Raw genomic sequence first — 23459 nt, forward strand, 5'->3', positions numbered from 1 at the left:
TCTCACCTAGTGTCTGGGAGGGGGAAGACTTTTCTTCCTCCTCAATGCTCTCAGTTTGGGTGGAGTGATCCATTGTTTCAGGCTTCACAACCCCACTATCTGTCTGAGTAGAGGCTGAGACCATTTCAACCTTGCCAACCTTTTCAGGAGGGCTCTCAGTCTGTGTTTGGGCTGTGACTGTCACAGCCCTCCTATCCTGTTCAGGAAAGTCTGTCTGAGCCTGGGCAGTGGCTACCACTGCTCTTCCAACCTTTTCAGGGAGGAATGGTGCTTGGACTGGGGCTGTAGCTATTACTGCCCCACTAACCTTTCTGGGTAGGCCTATCATCCTGGAGTGAGTTTCTTGCTCCACCTCAGCCCATGCTGAGAGTTCCAGGTCATTCCCCAGTAAGCAATCTACAGGTAGGTTATCTGTCACTGCCACTCTCATGGGCCCTGTGACATTACCCCAACTGAGCTCGACTACTGCCATGGGATGCCTTTTTTTCACTCCATGAACATCTGTCACCTGATAAAGAAAACCAGGGGTCAGTTGAGCAGAGGGGACCAGATGGTCAATCACCATGGTGATGCTGGCCCCTGTGTCTCTGTATGCCTCAACCTTCTGACCATTGATAAAGGGCTCTTGTCTATACTTTCCCAAAATGTGGGAACCAGTAGTGAAGTTGGCAAACCCCATGCCAGTCTCACAGACAAGAGTGTTGTTAGGGGACCTGGCTAGGCCATAGTCCACCTGGTTTCCCAAAGTAATGCCCACCACATTCTTGGGGGCACTATCACCACCTGGGGGATTACCACTAGTGGTAACAGGCGGTCTGGGAGTATTACCTGGGGGTATGTTCTCCTTATTGTTGTTGGCCTTGGGACAACTGCTGTCAGTTTTGTAATGGCCTACCTGTTTGCAGGTATGACAATAAGGTTTCTTTTGGGTTTTGGGAGAAGTTTGGGACCCACCCTTTTCAGAGGAATTTTGGGGCCCTGTGGTTTGATCAGAAGATTTATTCCCACCCTTCTCTTGAGGCTTGGTTGATTCCTTCTTTTGGTCACCACCCTGGTTCTTAGGCCTGACCCTGGTTCTGACCCATTTGTCTGCCCTCTTACCCAATTCTTGTGGAGAGGTCAGATCAGAGTCTATCAGGTGTTGGTGTAATAACTGGTTCTGACAATTACTTAAGATTTGCTCTCTCATAATTAGATTGTACAATCCTTTAGAATCAGTAACCTTACTTCCCAGTAGCCAGCCTTCAAAAGCCTTAGTGGCACTATCAAGAAAGTCAGTCCAATCCTGAGACTGAGTTTTCTGGGTGTCTCTGAACATCAACCTGTACTGTTCAGTGGTTAAACCAAACCCATCAACCAGTGTATTCTTCAGGACTTGGTAATTGTTAGCATCCTCAGCTCTAGTAGTGAGGAGCTTATCTCTACCTCTGCCTTCAAAGGAGAGCCACAAGATAGCTGCCCACTGACTCTGGGGGACACACTGTACAGTGCAAGCCCTCTCCAAAACAGTCATCCATTTGTGGATGTCATCACCTTGTTTAAAGGGGGGCACTATCTTACTCAGGTGTCTAGTGTCTAAACTCCTGTCTTTTTCTCTTGGGAGAATGCTGCCACCAGTGGGGTCTAGCCCACACAATCTTTGCTCTCTAGCAAAGGCAAGCCTCTCTTTGGCCAGGGCAAGTTCTTCCCTTTCAATCCTCAGATTGGCTTTCCTCATCTTAGCTTCATGCTCCCTTCTCTTAGGGGATGACATCCCTCTATGAGAAGAGGTCTGAGAGCCATTGATTTGAATGGATCTGTTAGAGCCTCTGGATAGAGACCTAACTCGTCCACTCCCAATGTTAAGTCTGCCTGAGAGTGGCCCTGGGGGTCCCCCAAATCCAGTCTCATGCCTACTTAAGTTGGTCCTAGTGAGTCTACTGACTTCTACCTGACCTTTGTCTGCCTCCTGCCCTGACAACTCATCCTCATCCTCAGCATCATCTGCCTCCTGGAGGGGATGGTCATGGTTATCAAAGGGACCCTGTAAGGTGGGCATATTCCCTTCTGGATGAGAAGGATCTGTGTTAGCAGCCTTCCTAGCATCATAAGTCTCTAAGAGACCAATCAGAAAAGGAATGGTAGGGTTTGAACCCTGTCCTAGTTTCCTGGAGGGACACACTTGTCTCATCTCCTGGAAGCTAAGTGCAGCATATCTGGAAGGGACCTGTGGAGGGCCCACAACCACGAGAGGGGTCTCTGAAGACTCTCCGAGGTTAGACATGCTTCTAGTGTGGTGTAAGTGATGCACCTACCTACACTGTTTGTTTGCCTACTGATCCCTTGCTAAGAGTTGTAGCCAAGGTGTGCTAAGCCTTGAGGAGCTACAACAGCTGGTTCAGTAGAACTCAGAGTATTCTAAGCTAAGTTATATGTACCTGGAGTACTTATGTGATCTTTCCCAAGATATTCTTAGGATACGTGTGGTAAAACAACAGCAAGCTCAAATCCCAACCGCTGCTCACCAATGTGAGAAGTTGGCCTGATATGCAGTGCTCACTATTCTAGTGATCACTATGTATCAGTCCAAACAACCCTTATGGTGATTAGTTGTAAGTCAACCGATAGACCAGCTATCCTAGTAGCGTGGATACGAGCAGTCTTCGGGCTAAACTCTAGAGGGCGTGTTAAGCCAGCTGTTATACCATCACATATACCCCTTGAACACCAAGTGAAAGGACACCACACAAGTGTTATGAAAATAAACAGTGTATTTATTTAGATCACAACAGCCCTGTACTCTTTATGAGGACAGGGTACTAAGCACACAACAAAACTCTTACGAAAATACTTTAAGTTGCACAATTTACACAAATGCCCTAGGGGCACGGAAAACCATATACTATGGAAGATGAATGCGAAATTACTAGCAGGTAAGTACTGTACTAATAGGCTTTGGAATCGCTAGGACTACGTTACTGAACCTTCAGATTACTAGTAGGAGGCCTAGGGGACTCGGGTGCAGAGTGTGCACTCTCACACGGGATGCGGGACAAAGTCTATGGAGGCTAGTTAAAGCAAAGTTAGTGTTCTCGGGCGAACCCGATAAGGTAGGTTGAAAACGACAGTGACTCTGGACCCTTGGATAGTGAGGCTATGCTGGGGCACCGAAATGCCGAAGTTACCTAGCCCAGGGGCTGCGGCTGCATAGGTCTGTAGAGACGTCGGGAATCCTCGTTGACGAACCAGGAGCCTGAAGAAAGGAGTTGCTGGCAGGCGACCAGTGAAGATTGTTCAAAGTGATCCAAGCCTGGATCGAAGATGGATGATACCTGAAAGTAGAGGGGACCAAGTTCGTGACCACTAGCCAGTGATCAGATGGCACCAGGAGGGCACCGGATGGTAGTCACCTCGACCAGGTGAGTGGGCGACGCTGGGCTCTGCAGTCTCACGGACCAGGATGGAGGTGCGAGCTGTCCCACGATGGTTGATGCTGTCGACGTCGCTGGACCCAGGATTGGGGCAACAAGTCTTGGCAAATTCAAGCCCACGCGGTGGACCTAAAATGGCATCTGGAGTGGACCAGGAGGGTCCGGGGTGCTCCTCTTTTGGAAGGGAGCAAGGGCCAGTCTGGAGCAACCAGACTAGCAGTGGTGATGTCGTCGGTCGTCGTCGGGAAGGCCACAAGCCAGCGGGCTAGTAGCCAGACAACGCGGTGAGCAACAAAAAGCAGAAGGGCCCCACGCAGATCTCGTGGATGCTGGGGGGGCTGGACTTCGGTGCTGGAGCTGCTCAGGGTCGGGGCTTCTCGGACCCCAAAGCACTCACCAGAGGATCCCTCGGCGGTCGTGCTGGATAGAAGTCGTGCAGTTCTGATGATGGCCGGTCCCTCGAGGTCTCGTCGCACCTACGGTTCTCAGCTTAGCTGTAGAGGTAGGTAGAGGTCAGAGGTGCCAGGGAAGCCGGGTCTCATCGAGCTGGTCAGTCGGATTCCGGAGGAAGGACGTGCAGCAAACCGCAGAGTTCTTAGATGGTGCCTGCGGATGCAGGGTGACTACTCCTTAGCCACAAGGGAGAAATCTTGAGAAGAAGTCGAGAGTTCCTTTCGTAGAAAGTAGTTTCTTGATTCAAAGATGATCTAATTTGGAAGGGTCCCCGCTCCTGCCTTTATCCTAAAGAAAGGGGTGGGTACGCGACTAGGTCCTGCCCTAGGGGTGGGACCAGGAAGGGGGGTGGTTACACCCCTCTCCCATGCCGGACTTTCCCCAGGCCAGGGGCTGGTGTGCCCCTGGAACTGGTTCTAGCCGGCAGATGCATAGTGAGCACCGGGGTGCCACTTGCAGTCACCTTCCTGTAAAGCCCTGACTACCCAGGATACACAAAACCCTGTCTGGGATGGTGCTAGCACCGCCCCTGACAGGAAACCCTTTGTCCAAGCTACCCTCGCTGGAAGGACTCCCAGCTGCAGGGGGTCAGACTCGTGTCTGTGGTGGCAGCATCCATTTTGTGATGCTGAGGCTCGAGTTAACTTTAACCGGGTTCACAGTTACATACATGTCGTGTCCTCTAGAAGGGTGGAATGCTAACCCCGTCGCCAGAATTGGCGAGGGGTTAGTATTCCAATTCGTATGACACCTTACTCGACATGTTTTGATAAAGCAATACCAAAGATAGCATTTAACCGCGAGGATTATAATGCACTTAAGAGTATATGGTATGTGTTATCATGGAACAGCTATTAGGACTTGGTTCCGCAAGCTGCAAACGGGCTCAGCTCATGCCAGAGCACCATCTCACACGATTCCAAGCACTCTGCCTTCAGGATTGTCAAGGCCTGCCATAGGAGTGACAAAATGTTTTTTTAATTTTAAATTACGCACAAATTTGAAAACATCGATTTTCATTTGGCAAACATCACCTGTGGAATGGGGATTGAAACTAAGGCCCTTGCTGAGTAAGGAGATCATGTCCGCAGTTAATTGAAAAGAGGAGAGGTTGATAACCTGTACTTCTTGGTTGGCTGTCATCAGTTCCTCATTGTCCCTGATCTCAATTTCTTGCAGTAGTCTTCGTTGGTTCCTACGCCTGCCCCTGTGGGTTTTGGGTCTTGTGCGTTTCTTGGGGGTGGTATCCTGTTGCCTTTCCTGATGCGCTGCATTTCTAAAAAAAAAGCTGAGCGTGTGGTATCAGTGCTGTCTGTTAGTTCAGTCTCTGGCTCACTGCGTCCTGCTGTACTTAGAGAAGTCGTGCTGGATGTAATTGAGCTATTGGTGGTGGATCTACCTGCTTGTGACCCTTGTTTGTTGCTGGGGATCATGGAATCATATTTGTGCGCGTAGGTAAAAACTCTACCGTCCCTGTAGTCAGCATCATCCCTTTTTATTTGGCGTGCCTTTCTATTTTTAATCTCAGCCTGATGTTTCAAAAGGATCTCATCAAGTAAGGTGTAATTTTTGACTGTAGCCTCTGGTAAATTGAGGTCTTTAATCTCCTGTTCTAAGATAGAAATCTCGGTCTGTAATTTTGTTGTTTTCCGTTCTGCACTTTCACTTTAGATGTCCATTAATACCATGGAATTATGATTAAGAGAGTCTTCCCATTTGATCATAAGATCCGTATCAAGGTCGTCGTATGTAGGGAAGACTTGGGAACGTAGTCCCCTAGGTAATTGTTTAAGCCCTATGTATTGTTTCAAGGTGATTCCATCCCACCAACGAGAATTGTCTTGTTTTTTGAGTTTTTCAAGCTTGATAAACTTGTCTCTAAGACCTTCTTTACGTGGCGGACCCGTACTCGCTGATGCTTGATGAGTGGGCATGCCCTTGGCCAGGTTCTCAAAAAGTTCTGCAGCTGCCTTGGCTCTGGCCATGGGTAAGTCCAACAAGGTTATATCAGTTGGATAATTATAATCTAGGAAAATCTATAGGAACAAACGTGGAGGCGCCCTAACTGAGTCACGAATGAAATACAGCAAGTGGGGTGTTTAGTATTCTCAGGGAGAGAAGGCGCACTACCTAATGTATACGTTCAGTGTGAATCCTTAGCTAAAAATGGCTTGGTGCGGAAGAGCAAGCAGAAAAGACCCCTTAACCGTTCAAAATAGGTCTGAAGACAGACCTACAGGAAATAACAATAGCAAAGCTCTCGCACACAACAAGCAAGGTATAACAATGGTAGTTAGACAGTAAAAAGCATTGTAAGTCTAGAGCCAAATAACATGACAGTTGCAATTTCATAAACTTTCTTGAAGACGGGTATATATTTAATGGTTCCACAACCAGCCGACACGTGTTTCGTCGTGTGGGAACAACTCACAACGACTCTTCAGGGCTGGGAAAAAAAACATAAGAGGATGTGTATGGAACATTTGATCAACATCAGCGTATAAACACATTTTTTGAGAATAATTTTACATTATTCTAGCTGATTCATGCACTGATGGACCGGGGGTAAAAACGACTAGTGAACGGGGTGAAGTGCTGCACGATAGAGACAGCTATATCCCACGAACCACGCATAGAGATAATTCGTCAAAAGTGAACAGAGTGGTGGTTGGGAGAAAAAAGATATTGGTAGTGAAACAGTGACATGTGTCCAAACATATTATTTCTCCTATCAAGACCCGTTGGTCCTCATCATTACTGTGGGATATTGTTGCCTATTATCATAGATGTAGTATTTCATTATAACAGCGAGACAAGAACGCCACCAAAGGTCTCCTTCGAGCGCGTGGTTTACACAATGTGAAATCATAGTGACTCATTTGTGGAATGAATACATGCAAGCCCAGGTGAATACATCATTGAAAACAGTTTATTGGTGTGTGGGCAAGAAGCCTACCTGAAGACGCAACCTACACTCATGTAGGTCTGGAGGGGAAATTATCGAATGAATTTGATATCTGTGGTAGAAATGAAGAAAAGACATCGAAGGGGACAGGGATTAAAAGACGTGGAGCAAAAGGGCAGAGAAGAAGCACCAGTGAGAAGCTAAGAGAATGAAAGAATATGTATTCATTGGTTATCCATGTCTCTGTAATGACATGGACAAAACACCCGTATGACTAGGTATTTGGCTAGTATACAAAAGGCATGTGTGCACGCCCAATAAATATCACCATAAGGGATAGTTGATTATAACCGTCCCGGTCGTGCGCATATGTTAACGGCAAGGAAAAGAACACTGAATCAAGTAGGATAATGGAGTTTTAAGTGTGGTAGCAATTTGTTTTATAGATGAACAAATAAAGGGCATATGCAAGTCAAATAGAACTAGCAGTCTGTCGTGAGCCCCATTCTCTGCTTTGTATTGACGTGCTGTAGGGTTCTCAACTCACCGTCAAATCAGAATAACAATTGTAGAGGCTTGATTAATATATTCCATTTGGTAGTATAGCGATGATAAGCACATAGAGTAAAGGTGCTGTACAGGCCGTGCTAAAAGGAAAAAAGAACTGTGTGTTACGGTATTATAGCCTAATTGCGAAGAAACAACTCATGGTGCGTCATTAACTCAATCTCTCCCGTAATTACTATATAATTAGGTTTTAGTACCTTAATAAGTGTGTATATTAAGCCCAAAAGCGGGAGGGGATCCACCAACAGGTTCCTTATCATGCGGGTACGGCTTGAATCAGGAAATATCTGCCGGAAAAAAGAGCAGACAAATTACCGGCATTAATGATAATGTGAGATCAATATAGTTGTTGAAGGTCAAATCCTCCAGAACTATCATTTGTAGCTACATTTATTTCGCTTACCAGCAGTGTGGCATCCCTCCTCTTTTGGTTTCCGGTCGCCGTTTTCCAACAACGGACACGTGACCGGAAGGCGGAAGGGAATTTATGTGTATGTTCACATAACAACTAGACCGTGACTGTCATTAGCATACGCCGCCATGGTATGGATTCCGAGTTGCCTCGTATCGAGTCCCCAAGCGGCCAGAGAAATAATACTTAAAAAGGACTCATAATTTACTTGAAGTCAGATCTGATAGAATAATCATCCTCCAAGGAGGTTTAGAATGATTGAGATGGAAATATGCCAGAACAGGTTGGTTATTATAAGATCAAGATGTGTTTGTTCATATACAGACTAGAACGTGATTATCAGTAGCATAAAAACCGCCAAGGTCTGGATCTCGAATTGCCTCGTATCAAAATCCCAGGCGGCCAGAGAAATAATCGTTGTTAGTAAAAGAAGGAGTCATAATTTACTAAGATCAAGAATATACGAGTGATTAGATGCCTATAGAGAAGCATCGGGTATGTAACCGAAGATGTGATATAAACCCACCTCCAAGTGGTTTCGTGACTTTCACATATTCTTATAGAGAACCATTGATCTGAAGCTTAATAAATTACATAATCGTTCAAGTTTAATATTTCAAAATCATGAATATTACATCCTGTGGTGGTGAATACAATGCACGACCTAGTTTAAACATTATCATTCATAAACAGTGTAATCACATATGGTATCACAAATATTAAACCGACATGTTATGTGAACAACACATTTTTTGAGTGATTTAAGCTCCCCAATTACGAGATTAGGTTCAGGGTAATGTCTGTACTATATCCAAATACAGTCTATATAATGCACCAAAGACACCCTTATGATAGTAACATCACAATTCAGTCACACAGGAAAAATTGTAATTCCGGGTCAAAGTTGAGCCCGTGTTCTATGCAGTGTAAGTGCATGATCCACATAGCTTCCTTTCGTCTCAGTGTAAGTTCGCGATTGCCACCTAGATGTTTAGTGGAATCACATCAATACCATAGAAGCGCACTTTGATTTCATCCTCCATATGTTGGCATTCTGCAATGTGCAATGCCACTGGATATTTAGGGTCTCTTTTTTGTATCGCTCTCATATGTTCTGCCATTCTGTCCTTGAGAGCCCTGATAGTACTGCCTACATAATATTTGCCACAAGGGCATTCTATAATGTAGATACAAATTTGGTCATACATGTAATGTTCTGTTTGATGTTATATGTAACCTTGTCAAATCCTGTGAACATTTTAGTCCCATGTTTACCCCATCTGCACATAGAGCAGAAGCCACATCTAAAGAAACCTGTGCTGAGTTTCGTCATCCAATTTTGGGCAGTGGTGTTGCGGGGAACCGTGGGACTCAGTCTACTCCTTAATGTTTGTCCTTTCTTATATGTAATTGCTGGCTTGTCAGGAATCCATTCTTTTATGGTAGAATCTGTTTTTAACAGGTTCCAGTGTTTGTTAAAACTTTTCCTCACAGTGTGGTGTAATGCGTTATACTCTGTGATGAGTCTCACCATATTGTTGGAGGATTTAACATCCGAGCGTTTCCTGAGACAATCTGGTCTATTGGTTCGTCTGACTCTCTTTTCCGCTCGTTTTATGGTTACCTCAGAGTATCCTCTTTTTGAAAACCTGTCATTCATGTTTGCGATCAGTTGTTAAATTCAGTTTGCTCGCTGCAATTGCGTCTAGCTCTAAGGAATTCGCCATATGGGATCAATGGTATTTGGTGTAGTGGATGCGTCCGACCCTGTTTCTATCCACAGGCGGACCTGTGGCGGGCTTGGACCAAGTGCCCACAAAAACGTCACACAAGGCCTCATTGAACGGCAGTAGAGGCTCACTGGAGCATGCCTGTGGTTTGAGTACCTCAGTGAGGAGGTTAGTACTCACGGCCGCGACGGGGTGCTCGAGGTTTAAGTCCTTGGCCGCCCTCGTCAACACTACACTTTAAGCAGCCCCCTCCTCCGAAGCCACGGTGGGAGGGGAGACAAATCCAGTGTCTGGCGAAGTGTCAATACCACTGGCCTCCCCAAGCTCATATGTCCAGTCCTCTTGAGACTGGCACTCCAGTGCCAGAGGGGCCTCAGACCCCTCCCAGTCACCCTCATCACCCGTCTCCTTTAAAACAGGTGCAACAGACGGGGCCTCCTCATGGAAATAAAAATCTCCAAAGGCCGTCGGAAGCGGCACCCAGCGGCGCGGTTCCGGCGCCAGAGTCGGACCGAAGGGAAGATTGGGGATAGCATCCACAGTGGGCGCCGGGGGCGACACCCGCGGGGCCGGCGCCGGTGAGATCGACCGGCGACGACCCGGATCCGGAAGCGGATCCGGTGAGGTCCTGCGGCGCCGGGACCGAAGTCGACAGCAGCGTCGGGTCCGAGGCACCCGACCCGCTAGGGCCTCCAGGCAGGAGGCGCCGCGGAACCCGACTGAGGAGGGAGGGACCTCATGGGCATGAGGTACCGCTCGATCTCCTGCGGCGACGCGCCGTTCCCAGGGACCCGAAGGTGTGGGGCAGGCGGCGACGCTAGCGACTCCGTCGGAGCCACGTGGGTGGGGTCACCTGAACCCCCGGCCGCATCTTCCGAGCGTCGGGGTGGGTCGGAGGAACGATGATGTCTCTCCGACGTCTCATGCCTTCTACCTGAGGACTTGGATCCTGACGACCGATGTCCACTCCCGGAGCTGCGATGACTCCGACTCCGACCCCGCGACCGGTCCCTCGACCTCCCGTGGGACCGGGACATGGAAGGGTGCGGGGCCGACTGAAGGAGCTTGAGTCGCTTGCGGGACCGCTCCCGCCTAGCTTTAGACGTCAGGGCCGGGCAGTCGGAGCAGGTGCGGTCGTCGTGGTCGAGGCCTAAACACTTCAGGCACTGGCGATGGGAGTCGGTAACCGACATCAGTCGGTCGCACTTCGAGCAGGGTTTGAACCCGGGCATTCCTACCGGCACCGTTAGAGTCGAGGACTCGAGGAGAGAAATGATCAAAAAGATCAAAAGTTTAGTCAAAAAAATGACTAGGGGTAGAGCTTCTCTGGACCTGCGCTAGCTGGCACGGAAAAAAAAAGAACTGACGTCAGCGCGCATGGGCGGCGTCTAAGTACTCCGACTACGTCATTCCGGCGCTATCGACGCCAATGATGGACGCGGAGCCGCGGACGATGCCTACCGACGCGCAGGGGTATTGCTACGCAAAAATTTCCGGATCCAGTCTGATGCCTGGGGATATTCTAAGGTAAGGAGTCTATCACTAACGTGTCTCTTTCAGATCTTCATTTCTTCTGTGGTCATTCCATCTTGATTGTCCATTTCACTAGAAGTTTCTTGTAAAATTGCTTCAAGTACCCTGTCTGCTGGAATAATCGCTTGATCTGTAATTTCTTCCATAATTCCTTCAGTGCCCAATCGAGATAAGGCATATGCCTTACCATTTTGTGCTCCAGGATGATAGGTAATGGCAAAGTCATATTCAGAGAAATACAAAGACCAGCGCAACTGCCTAGGTGTCAGAGTTCTTGCTGACTTCAAGAATTTCAAGATTCGATGATCAGTATAAACTGTGACCACATGTTTTGCACCCATTAAATAGTGCCTCCATTCTTTAAATGCATCCTTGATGGCTAGCAACTCTTTCTCTGTGATGCTATAGTTGACTTCCGCTGCTGTCAATTTTCTTGAACGAAAGGCCACAGGATGCAACTGTCCCGTCGTCTTGTGTCTCTGACAACACTCCTCACAACGCCAGATTTGATGCGTCTGTCTCGACAAAGAATGGCTCGGCCGGGTCCGGGTGCAGTAATATAGGTGCAGTGGTGAAATCTTTCTTCAGATGTACAAATGCTTCTTCAGCTTCGCATGTCCAATTAAACTGAGCTCCTTACTTTAACAGTTTGGTTATGGAAATCAATTTCTTGGAAAAATCTAGGATGAATCTCCCATAAAAATTGGCAAATCCAATAAAACTCTGAACCTCTTTTACTGACTTAGGGGACTTCCATTCAATCACGGCCCTGATCTTATTTTTGTCCATAGTGATTCCTTCAGGTGCCAACACAAACCCCAAAAACTCCACGGTGGAAACATTAAAGGCACATTTCTCTAATTTAACAAATAAACTGTTTTCACTCAATTTTCGCAAAACCTTCTTGGCATGTGGAGAAGTGTGGCTCAGGGGTTAGAGGCGGCAGACCCGGAAACTGATATCGGCCCTGGACCAGGGTTCAATTCCCCGCCTCGGCGGGTCTTGGGCTAAAAATTCCAGTGACTCGATAATTCTCGCTCCGGTGCCTTCTCGACTCATGGGTTCACACTCTGCGACTCTGGGCAATAGCTTGCTTAATCTCCACAACGGCCCCTCGCGGTGGGATGCCTGGCTTTCACCTTGTGGATACCCTGCTGGGGTTATCTCACAGGGGAATACCAGGACGGGTTCCCTAAGCAAGCGCCGTGAAACCCACTGCGGGTAGCTGTGCGCTATATAAGCTCAAATACATTTACATTTACATGTTCTTCATGTTCTTTCTCCGAGTTTGAATACATTAGTATATCATCTATGTATACTATTGCATAATGATCAATACACTCCAACACATCGTTGATAAAATGCTGAAAGGCTGCGGGAGCATTACATAAACCATAGGGCATTACTTGATATTCATAGAGCCCATGCTTGGTTCTAAATGCCGTCTTCCATTCATCTCCTTCTCTAATCCTGACAAGATGATAAGCCCCTCTCAGATCTAATTTGATGTAGATTTTTGCTCCTTTAACCTGATCCACAAGTACAGCAATCAAGGGCAGAGGGTATTGGTTCTTGATGGTTATTCGATTAATAGCTCTATAATCGATGCATGTTCTCAATTCCCCACTCTTCTTCGGAATAAAACATGGGGGGAAGAGACCGGAGATTGGGACGGCCTAATGAATCCATTCTTAAGGTATTCTTCTAGATACTTCTTCAAATGCTCATCTTCTCGTTCAGTCAACGCATAAATTCTGCTGCAAGGGAGAGTGGTACCTGGTTCCAAATCGATTTTGTAGTCAAATTCTCTGTGTGGAGGAAGTTTTTTGGCTTTTTCATTAAAAACCTCTTGAAACTCAGAATACTCTTCAGGCAGAGTTACTGTATCTATCACATAAATTGTGATAGATAGCCCTCTGCGACTCCCTAGCTTCATTCTTCCACAACAAAATTGCAGACATCCACAACAGCTTCGACAACCAACCCGGAGACCAACCCACCCAACCATCTGCTGGACCTTCACCCCCCTCGAACATCCTTAATGACTGGAACCCAATCTCCACTGAGGACACCATCCGCCTGATGAACTCCATCCACTCAGGATCCCCCACAGACCCTTGCCCTCACCACATCTTCAACAAAGCAGACTCCATCATAGCACCGCACCTCCGAGACGTCATCAACTGCTCCTTCAACTCCGCCACCTTCCCGGAAAGCTGGAAACACGCTGAACTCAGCGCCCTTCTGAAAAAACCCACAGCGGACCCCACTGAACTCAAAAATTACCGCCCCATCTCGCTCCTTCCATTCCCGGCCAAAGTCATCAAAAAAGCTGTCAACAACCAGCTCGCCGCCTTCCTCGAAGCCAACAAATCCCTCGACTCCTCACAGTCCGGCTTCCGAGCAAAACACAGCACTGAGACCGCCCTCATCGCAGCAACAGACGACATTCGAACTCTACTGGACAATGGAGACACAGTCGCCCTCATCCTCCTCGACCTCTCCGCAGCCTTCGACACAGTCTGCCATAGCACCCTTCTACAGCGCCTCAGAAACATCGGAATCCAAGGAAAAGCACTAGAATGGATCACCTCGTTCCTCACCGGAAGAACACAGAGAGTCCGCCTTCCACCATTCAAGTCAGAGGCCACTGAAGTCATCTGCGGCGTACCACGAGGATCTTCACTCAGCCCCACCCTCTTCAACGTGTACATGAGCCCCCTCGCGGTCATCGCACGCCAACACAACCTCAACATCATCTCCTACGCGGATGACACTCAACTGATCCTATCACTCACCAATGACCCTAGCACCGCCAAAACTAACCTACACGAAGGAATGAAAGAAGTAGCCGAATGGATGAAACACAGCCGTCTGAAACTGAACTCAGATAAAACAGAAGCCCTCATCTTAGGTACCTCCCCCTCCGCATGGGACGACTCTTGGTGGCCAGAAGCCCTTGGAAAAGCACCCATCCCGACAGACCACGCACGGAACCTGGGCGTCATCCTGGATTCCTCACTATCAATGAACAGACAAGTCAACGCCGTCTCCTCATCCTGCTTCAACATTCTTCGCATGCTCAAAAAAACATTTTGTTGGATCCCCACCGAAACTAGGAAAACGGTCACCCACGCTCTGGTCACGAGCCGACTGGACTATGGAAACACCCTCTACGCCGGGACTACCGCTAAACTCCAGAAAAGACTCCAACGAATCCAAAACGCCTCAGCCAGGCTCATATTAGACATCCCACGTAAAGAACATATCTCTGGTCACCTGAAAAACCTCCACTGGCTTCCCGTCAATAAGAGGATCACTTTCCGGCTCCTAACCCACGCACACAAAGCACTCTACGAAATCGGACCAGAATGCCTCAACACACGACTGTCCTTCTACACCCCCTCCCGCCAGCTACGATCATCCAACCAAGCCCTTGCCACTGTACCTCGCATCAACAAAACCACCATGGGAGGTAGATCCTTCTCCTACCTGGCAGCTAAAACCTGGAACTCACTTCCCACTTACCTTCGCCTTACCCAGAACCACCTAGCATTCAGAAAGCAACTTAAAACGTGGATTTTCGACAAGTAATTCCCCACCCCCCCTCTAGCGCCTTGAGACCCTCTGGGTATGTAGTGCGCTATACAAATTCTCTGACTTGACTTGACTTGACTCACTTAAATAGAACGCTGATGATTTCTCAAGATCATTCTGACCTTTTTTGTGACAATTCTCTTCCCAGTATTTGGAATTTAAAGTGATGGTTCGTGCCCCCCAATCTATGGTAGGGTTATGTTCCGTCAACGAAGGAAGACCCAATATTCGTTGGAATCGTGGAGCATCAATTAAGTTGGACTGTAGAATCTCTAGATGCTCTTCTTTAGTTTCCAACTCCACTGGTTCGGTATGACTTACTATGGGTCCAGACGAGAGATTTGTACCGTGTACTGCTCGAACGGCTTCACTTTTCTCCTTCTTAATTGACATCAATCCAATCTTATCAGCAAATTTCAAATCGCAAAAATGGCCTGTTGCTCCTGAATCTATCATCACTGTTACTGATTTCAAAATCTTCTCTCTAAATCACAAGGTCATCATTAACACTAAATGCGGAGATGTGGATTGTAAGGTATTTGCCAAGGTGTGGTTGTCTGGAGTTGTCTTCAGATCTGCAACCACCAGTCCAACTCCTTTTACTAGTGGTGCAAGGCGCTTTCCGCCGATGTTGACTTGGGCTTCTTTGGACAATTTCGCACAAAATGTCCACTACCTCCACAGTAAAGACATTGCTTATTTATTCTTCGTTTCTCTTTTTCTTCCTTGGAAGAGGACCCGAATTGCTCCTTTTTGCATGGGTTCTCCATTTCTAATTGAGTCATTCTCCTTATTAGCTTCATTCCGGACTATCAAATCTTGGCACACTGGGGCGATAATCCCTTCTCCCCTCTCCTTTTCTTTTGCTCTGACGAAAATCAATCTCTAACACTAGATCAATTAGTGCTGAAATTTCTGTGGGTGGATTTTGGCTCCTGCGCCAAGGCATCCTTTAATTCATCCTTTAGCCCACGATAAAACACCGCTGCTGGTTTATTTTCTGACCATTCTGTCTCCACCACTAATGTGTTTAATTGGGCCAAATAAGCAACCAAATCACGATTGCCCTCTCTTATTTCCAGCAACTTATTGTCTGTAGCTTGTGAGACCCTTCTTCTGTCAAATATCCGCAGAAATTCTTTCTTGAATTCATCCAGATCACATAAGATTGGATAATTCCTGGTGACCAGATGCATTGACCAAGATACTGCATCTCCACTTAAATACGACAAAATAAATGCCACTCTAGATTGTGCATCAGGAAAAACTGAAGGTCGGCACATGAAATGTAAAGTACATTGTGTTAAAAACACTTGAGCTTTCTGTGGATCCCCCAAATCGCTCTGGTGGTGCCAGAGGAATCACCGGGGATAAAGTGTGTATAACTTGGGCGGTAATTTTAGGTTGGGGACCCAGAACCTCTCCTGAATTCTCTTCAGAAGTAGCGGAATATCTGAAACTAGGACTGGAGACTAAATTACTCATCTTTTGGGTCAAGTCTGTTGTTTCCTTTCTAAGTTCTCTATTCTCTTCCCAAACTGAAACCAAATCCCTTTGGATTCCCTCTAAAATTTCTCCGAACTTCTTCAAATGTAAACCTTTCGTTATTCTGCTCAGGTGCTGATTATTTTGTGGGCACTTCACTCTGCCAGAGTCACTGTCTGAATGTGCCCTTCCCAAACTCACAAGAGCAGAATGTCGCAAGTTCCCATTTCACTCCTAAATCCACCCAGCTGCACACAATTATAGTATGAAAGCTGACTGAGTTCCACGGGGGAAAGGGGATGGGACAGAGAAGAGACTGCCACACTGCGCCTGAGTTTTCTCTTCAGTTTTAACTCTGGCGTCTGTCTTCTGAGATCTTTTCTGGCTAGCTGTTGTTATAGCTGCAAAAGAAACACAATTATATACAATTCTATCCCTAGAAATCTAGTAATGTTTTATTTACTATTGAATGCTGTACCTTAAACACCTACCCGCCTTTAGTGTGACCTATGCTCCTCTTCTTATGTGACTGTCTTTTCTTTCTTTTTTCTCCATGTGCTGTAACTAAATGTATTAAAAATTGTTACCTTTTAATTTGTCTCTTGTCTAACCTTAATGCTTATCTTTTATTTCTACAGGTTCTCTACCTAGCAAGTTACTGCTTCTGCCCTTGTTGGACTCCTTGTGGCAAGTATTGTATATCGTTGCTTCACCTGTAGTGTATGCTCTCTGTTTATTCTTCTTGCAAACAATAATAAATAATTGACTTGTAAATCTCTACTCTAGTGTTGCGTTAGTTACTGTTAGACCTGACATCATTGGCTTGAGTCTCTTCTCCTTTTTTTCTGTTTGCCTTCACTGTTTACGATGTTTTTGCTGGTATACTGCTTTGGGCACTGTGCCACTGCTGATCAGTGCCACAGTGCGAGTGCTCCCTATGTTAAATTACTGTATTGATTGAATTCCATGTTTAGCTTATTTGGTTTACTGTCAGTCCCTAGTCTAGTGCACCAGGAGTGCCAGGGCTTGTAAATACAAATGCTGCTCGTGGGCTTGCAGCACATGTTGTGCCACCCACAAGAGCGGCATAGTAAAAGTATGTCTACAGGTCTGCCATTGCTAGACCTATGTGCAGTCTGGTACTGTCACGCTGACTGCGCAAGTACACCTATTTGCCAGTCCCCAAACCTTCCCTTAACTTCATGTTAGTCACCCCTATGGTAGGCCTGAGGGCAGGGCGCATTGTAAGCATAAGGTAGGACAAGCCTGACCAAGTTGGCATGTCCTAATAGTGAATTACAGCCATATTCGTTTTTCACTATTGTAAGGTAACCTGCTCTCCGTTAGTTAGAATGGGCTGCCAGGATTATTAATGCTATAATCCTAGCTGGCTCGGGGAGCATGGTGCAATGTCGAGTTTGGTATCCCTGAACTCGGGGTTTAATCACGCATCCATTTGTATGGATGGTTTTTGGACTCTGGGTTTGAAAATAGCACTTTTAGAAAGTAGCTATTTTCTTGTCTAACTATTTCTGGTTTCTGCTGGTTTGGGGTGTGTGTGACAGGAGCTGGGTGGCTCCAGAGGTCTGAGTGAGTCAGTGTGGGATGAGTGGGACATTTGCATTGAGAGTAGGGGGAGAGTAGTTCCTGATAGCCTGCCCTGCCTGATACAATGCTGGCTCCACCTCCTGCCAGGCGACTGATGGCTCTGTGCCTGCCAAGGACGATCCTGGCTCCACCTCCTGCCAGGAGGCCGATAGCTCTGCTCCTGCCAGTGACAATGCTGGCTCCACCTCCTGCTGGGCGTCTGAGGACCCAGCCCTGCTCAGTGAATAGGCCAGGTGCCTCTGCCTGGCTTCACCCACAACAGACCCAGGATGTTGGGAAATTCCCCTGCATGGACAAAGGGATCAAAGCCAAAAAGGGGTATAAGAGAAGGTCCCCTGAACCAAAAATTTAGATCACTTCTGACAAGGAAACCTGAACCAAGGACAAGAAGCCTGCTGATCCAAGGACTTGCCTACCCCTTCTGCCAGTGTGCTGTTTGCTGGGGGGAATCCTGCATTGCTTCTTTATTTTTGCCAAGGAACCAGGAGAGGGGAACTGTGTGTGTACTCTCAGCCTTTGCTAAGAAAATCTCCAAGGGCTGGAAGAGTGCCAGCCTCCTGTTGAAGTCACAGGGCTAAAGGACTTCATCTGCTAAAAGTGCTTGTTGCTGGAACTTGAGAATCCAGCACCTCTGAAAGAAACCAGCAATCTCGACGCCGACTGACGTCGCCGAATCCAGCTCGACATCGTGAGTAACGGCTCCAGTGTCCCGCTTCCTCGACGCCGGCCGCCGGGCCCTATCGATGCCAGCAGCAACGCCAGTGAGTAGTGAGTTCGGCTCCAGCTCCAAGGGACCTCGTGTCTGCACCGCTGCTGATCGCATCGACTTCGTGCCCTCTCGACGCCGTGAGCGCTGCTCACTCTTGCAACTTCATCATCGACGACGACGACGTATCCTGCTTCACCTCGTGAGTGCTGCTCCTGCCTGACATCTGTCGACACCGTTGCAGGTCGCCCCGACTCCGAGGCCGGATCGACGCCAAAGACGCGACGCCGGACATCTCGACGCCGCTGATCATCGTGTGCTTCGCTTTTCAAAGGTACTGTGTTGTGGGGGTCTGTGCGACTCCGGGCTCGACGTAGCGCTCCTCGCGGTCGATGCCGAACCTTTGGATTAACTTTACCTCGACGTCGTGTGACTCCCGTGTGGGTTACATTGTTGCCAAGAACTGTGATTTTAATGAAGAAGAGTTACTTTTGTTACTAAAGACTTTGTGCTAAGAAGAAACTACACTTGAACTATTATTTTTCCTTCCAAGAGTATTTATAAGATTGTGGTATATTTTTGTCGTTATTTGGTCTTGTGCTAAGCCTTATATAAAAATACTTATTTTTATAATACTACTGTGTCGTGTCCATTTGTAGTGTATTCACTTTATTACTGTATGTGGTCATAAATGCTTAACACACAGCCTCTGAGATAAGCCTGTCTGCTCTGCCAAGCTACCAAGGGGGTGAGCAGGGGTTATCAAAGGGTGTGATCCCCTTGCCCTGACTAGAAAAGGTGTGTCCCTATTTGTCAGAAGTGCATACCTCTGCCAACTAGAGACAGCCGGTTCTAAAGGTTACTAAGATTAGAAATGCCTTATCATCTACGGAGCTTCCGAAGGGAGAGTTATTGTGCTGCTCAACTAACCAATAAACTCCTCACTCAATTCTTAACCCAAGAAACTTGCTGCCAGAAACTATTATATCACTTGTGCTGACTCTAATTACAGTTCTAATGTTGCCGTTTTTTCACTGTGAGCATGCTTGAATTTGAAACACAATCATCTTCTGAAATAGCCTTGGGTTAATTCACCACAGAGACTATGTGCGCATGCCTGTAAATATCCACTGAAACGGTCTTACTTGAATATCCAAATACTCCTCCTCGGAACCAAACTCCAGCAATCTTTTCCAAAAGACGGGAAGTGCGACGCGTAGTTTCCCTAAATAATATCCAGCACTTCAAAACGGCACGTCCTCTTCTCCTCGCTACTCAGGTGAAATGTGCCCCTCAACGGACGCTTCACCTGTTTCTTCGTGATTGGCTTCATCAACTGGAAAGCTAACCTGTCTTCCCAATGTGAGTCTTTTAGCTGCCATCTTGATGGAAGTATGTATTGTCTTCCTAAATATTCTGCATCTATTTTTATATAAATATGTGGTTAATTCCGGTTGATTTTTACCGTCATGTAGTGTTTCTTTTGATTTCTTGGTTTTCTCACGTTTGTGATCCTGACAATATCATGAACAAAGCCTGAATTTTGGAACCAGGATTTTCTTCGCTGGGAAACTGAAGTCCCCCATAGCTCTTGCCACTGAGTCTGCAGTGTCAAGGCTGTTTTGTATGCCCTGCTTTGCAGCAGCATGACCATTTATGATCTCCAGGAAATGGGTCTGCTTGACAGGTTAGGGTCGACAGCCTAAGAGACCGACCAAGCATGCAGATATCTACCCACAAGGAATGAGGTTTTTATTGATTTGAGAGCAATACTTCTACCTGAAAATACCTTTTTTGTATATTGTTAAACTTATGTGACTCCTGGTCAGTTGGTGTGGATGGACATTTTCTGGTAGTCAATGTTGAAGAATAAGAACCTTGTACTACCTGGCTTTCTGGAGATGGATGGTTGAAAAGAAGTCAGAGTCCCCAGGGACATGTTTGTAATGACAAGCTGTCTTGCCTGGATACAGCTGTAGATGTTACTCTCCAATGGCTAAGATAGGCTCAGTCACGTTTTCATTGAAAGGAAGAAGGGTTTTGAAGAGTGAGAGGTAGGATGCAGCACTTCTGTAAGGATATTAGATTTGACTTCAATTGATGGAAATTGCAGGTCAAACATTTTTGCTGTTTTGATCACTACAATGTGATATGATGTCATCTAAGGTGGAGGAAAACACCCACTCCAGGGAATTAATCAATGACACTTGCATCCTTCAAAGTCTGGGTACATCATGTTATGTTCTCAGCTCCTTCTAAAAAAGGTACATCCTCAATGGAGAACTTCACCCCACAAAAAGCTATTTTTCTACAAACTGTTGTACTTCCCTCATATAATAAGGCATAAGAGGCAGGGATTCTGGTTGTGGCAGGGCTGATGGATACTCTGGCAGAGTTTTTTGCAGTGTCGATAGTTTCGTTTGTCACCAGGGAACTGTTTTCTGATGCTCAAGAAGATGTATCTAGAATAAGTGGCAGAAACAACTTCTGACTTTGTTAGCATCGCAAACATTCAGTTTAAAGACGCCCAGTGGACTTGAGGCAATGGCAGGAAGAAAATGAAGGGTGCCGGCTAGTAGGGTGCCAGAAAACCTCTCAGGAAATATGGAATTCGTGTAAACACAAGAAGGGGTGGGGAGAACAAAGATGATATTCCCCCCTTATGCTCCGCCCTGAGCGTAGCCACGCTCAGGGTGTTTTGTAAGCAGACCCGGTGATGAAGCATGCCACACACTTATGTGTGTGAGTGAGGGCAGTTTTCAAACAGATTTGTTTTTGTCTATCTGATTGTGGTTTGCTACACGGGTATATATCATCTTTGTTCTCCCCACCCCTTTTTGAGTTTACATATTGCGTCAGGGGGTTCGGGGTGGTGGAGTTTGATTATTGTTTGACCCTCTCCCCTTGTATGTGAGTAATATGGAATTCGTCCCATGGGGCCGGTTAAGCAGTCCAGAGTGGATCATAGCCTTGTTGAAGATACTGAACATGTCATTCAAGAACAGTGATGGATCAGTCACAAGTGTTGGAAACTCTGGGTACGAGTGTTCAAACTGGGGCCTTGGAATCAGTGACACAAGTGGAACACTGGCTGGTGTGGATGCCGGGCCAGATGGAGCCGCTTGCGCCATACCCGCTGAAGTCACTACAGTCAAGGGAGAGCTGGGAGCAAGATTAGATTCAACGGGTTGCTCTTAGTCGCAGATGAGAGGTTTGAGGCTTCAGTGACTTGTTTCTTTAAGAGTAACATCTGAATTAGTGCTCTCTTTCTCATGTTTTCTCTTAAATCACTGAGGAATGAGTTGAGATTTTGATCTTTTAACAAGATTTACAATGTCCCCAACGTTCATTACACACTCTGGTCATATTGATCTTGGCTTCTCCTTCCTGGGGCATGTTGGGGTTAATTTTTTGACAGGATTCACAAGTGTCAACAATATGGCTGGGCACAAGGCACCACAGATAGACGGAGTGGGGCCCGTGATCAACATTATTATTATTATTATTATATTTATTTTTGTAGAGTGCAACAGCTACCCTAAGATTTCCCGGCGCTAAAGTGAAACTGAAACAAGTAATAAGGAGGGATAGTGAGTTAATGAAAATCAAGTTATTGGTTGAACAACCATGTTTTCAGATTCTTACGGAATTGCAAATAGCATTCATTTGTGCGAAGATGAATTGGAAGGGAGTTCCACAATGTGGGGGCCAGATAGGAGAAGGCGCGACCTCCCTGTCTGACTCGATTTATCCTAGGTACCTGGAACTTATGTTGGGTCGAGGAACGTAGGGTTCTAGGGGGGGTGTATTGCTGGACCAGAGAGCTCAAATAGGCAGGAGCCTTACCAGCCTTGATTCTATGCATAAAGCATAGAGCTTTAAATTTTGCTCGTTGTTCAATACGGAGCCAATGGAGACTCCGTAGACAAGATGACGTAGGGGATCTTTTTGGTAACATACATATCAGTCTCGCAGCTTCATTTTGTACTGTTTGCAGTTTCTTTGTAACATCCTTGCATGCTCCCAGGTATAATATGTTGCCGTAGTCCAGCCTAGATGTAATTAGGGCTTGGACTACGGTTTTTAGTGTGTTTTGTGGGAGCATCCACCTGATTTTCTTAAGCCACTTGAGTATGGTAAAACACGTGGCGGCCACTCTATCAGCTTGTTGTTTCATGGACAGGTTTTCATCAAAAATTATGCCCAGATTGCAAGCGGATTTAGAAGGGGTGGGTGTGGGTCCCATCTGGGATGGCCAATGTTGTGGGCCCCACAAGGAGGCTTGTTTTCCAAACAGCAATAGTTCAGTTTTTCCTCCGTTGAGTTTTAACTTATTCTCAAACATCCAGTTGGCAATGTTGTTAAGGCCAGAGTGGAGGGAGGACGGGTTGGAATTTGCATTTGCCGAGAGTGAATAAACAATCTGGGTGTCGTAAGCATAAGAGTCGATCGACAACCCAGATTGTTCGGCTAAGCTAGCAAGGGGACTGACCTATAGATTGAATAGTAAGGGGCTGAGTATTGAGCCCTGGGGAACTCCATAAGGTTGGTGGTGGGGTTTGGAGGAGGATGTAGCAGAGAAGACTTGAAAAGTTCTCTCCGAGAGAAAACTTTTAAGCCATGCCAGGGCCGGTCCCGTGATGCCATAGGTCCGCAAGGTGTTGAGGAGGATGGTGTGGGAGACCGTGTCAAACGCGGCACTAAGGTCGAGTAATATAAGTGCCACGGTCTCCCCATCATCAACTTGCCGGCGTATGGTTTCAGAGACCCCGGGTAGGGTAGATTCAGTTGAAAAACCTGCCCTAAAACCGGATTGGGATGTGTGAAGGAGGTGATTGGATTCTGTGAAATGGGTGAGTTGGGAAACAATATGTTTCTCAAGGATTTTGGAAAATAAAGGTAACAGCGAGATTGGGCGGAAGTTGGAAGGGTCGTTTGGATCAGCATTGGCTTTTTTAAGAAGAGGTGAGACCATAGCATGTTTCCATGCTTTAGGGACTTCAGCCTCTCTCAAGGAAGTGTTAAGAAGTTCTAAGATGAGCGTAAGGGAATG

Source organism: Lissotriton vulgaris, chromosome 3_1 (genome assembly GCF_964263255.1).
Source record: "Lissotriton vulgaris chromosome 3_1, aLisVul1.2, whole genome shotgun sequence".
In the NCBI taxonomy this organism is placed as follows: Eukaryota; Metazoa; Chordata; class Amphibia; order Caudata; family Salamandridae; genus Lissotriton; species Lissotriton vulgaris.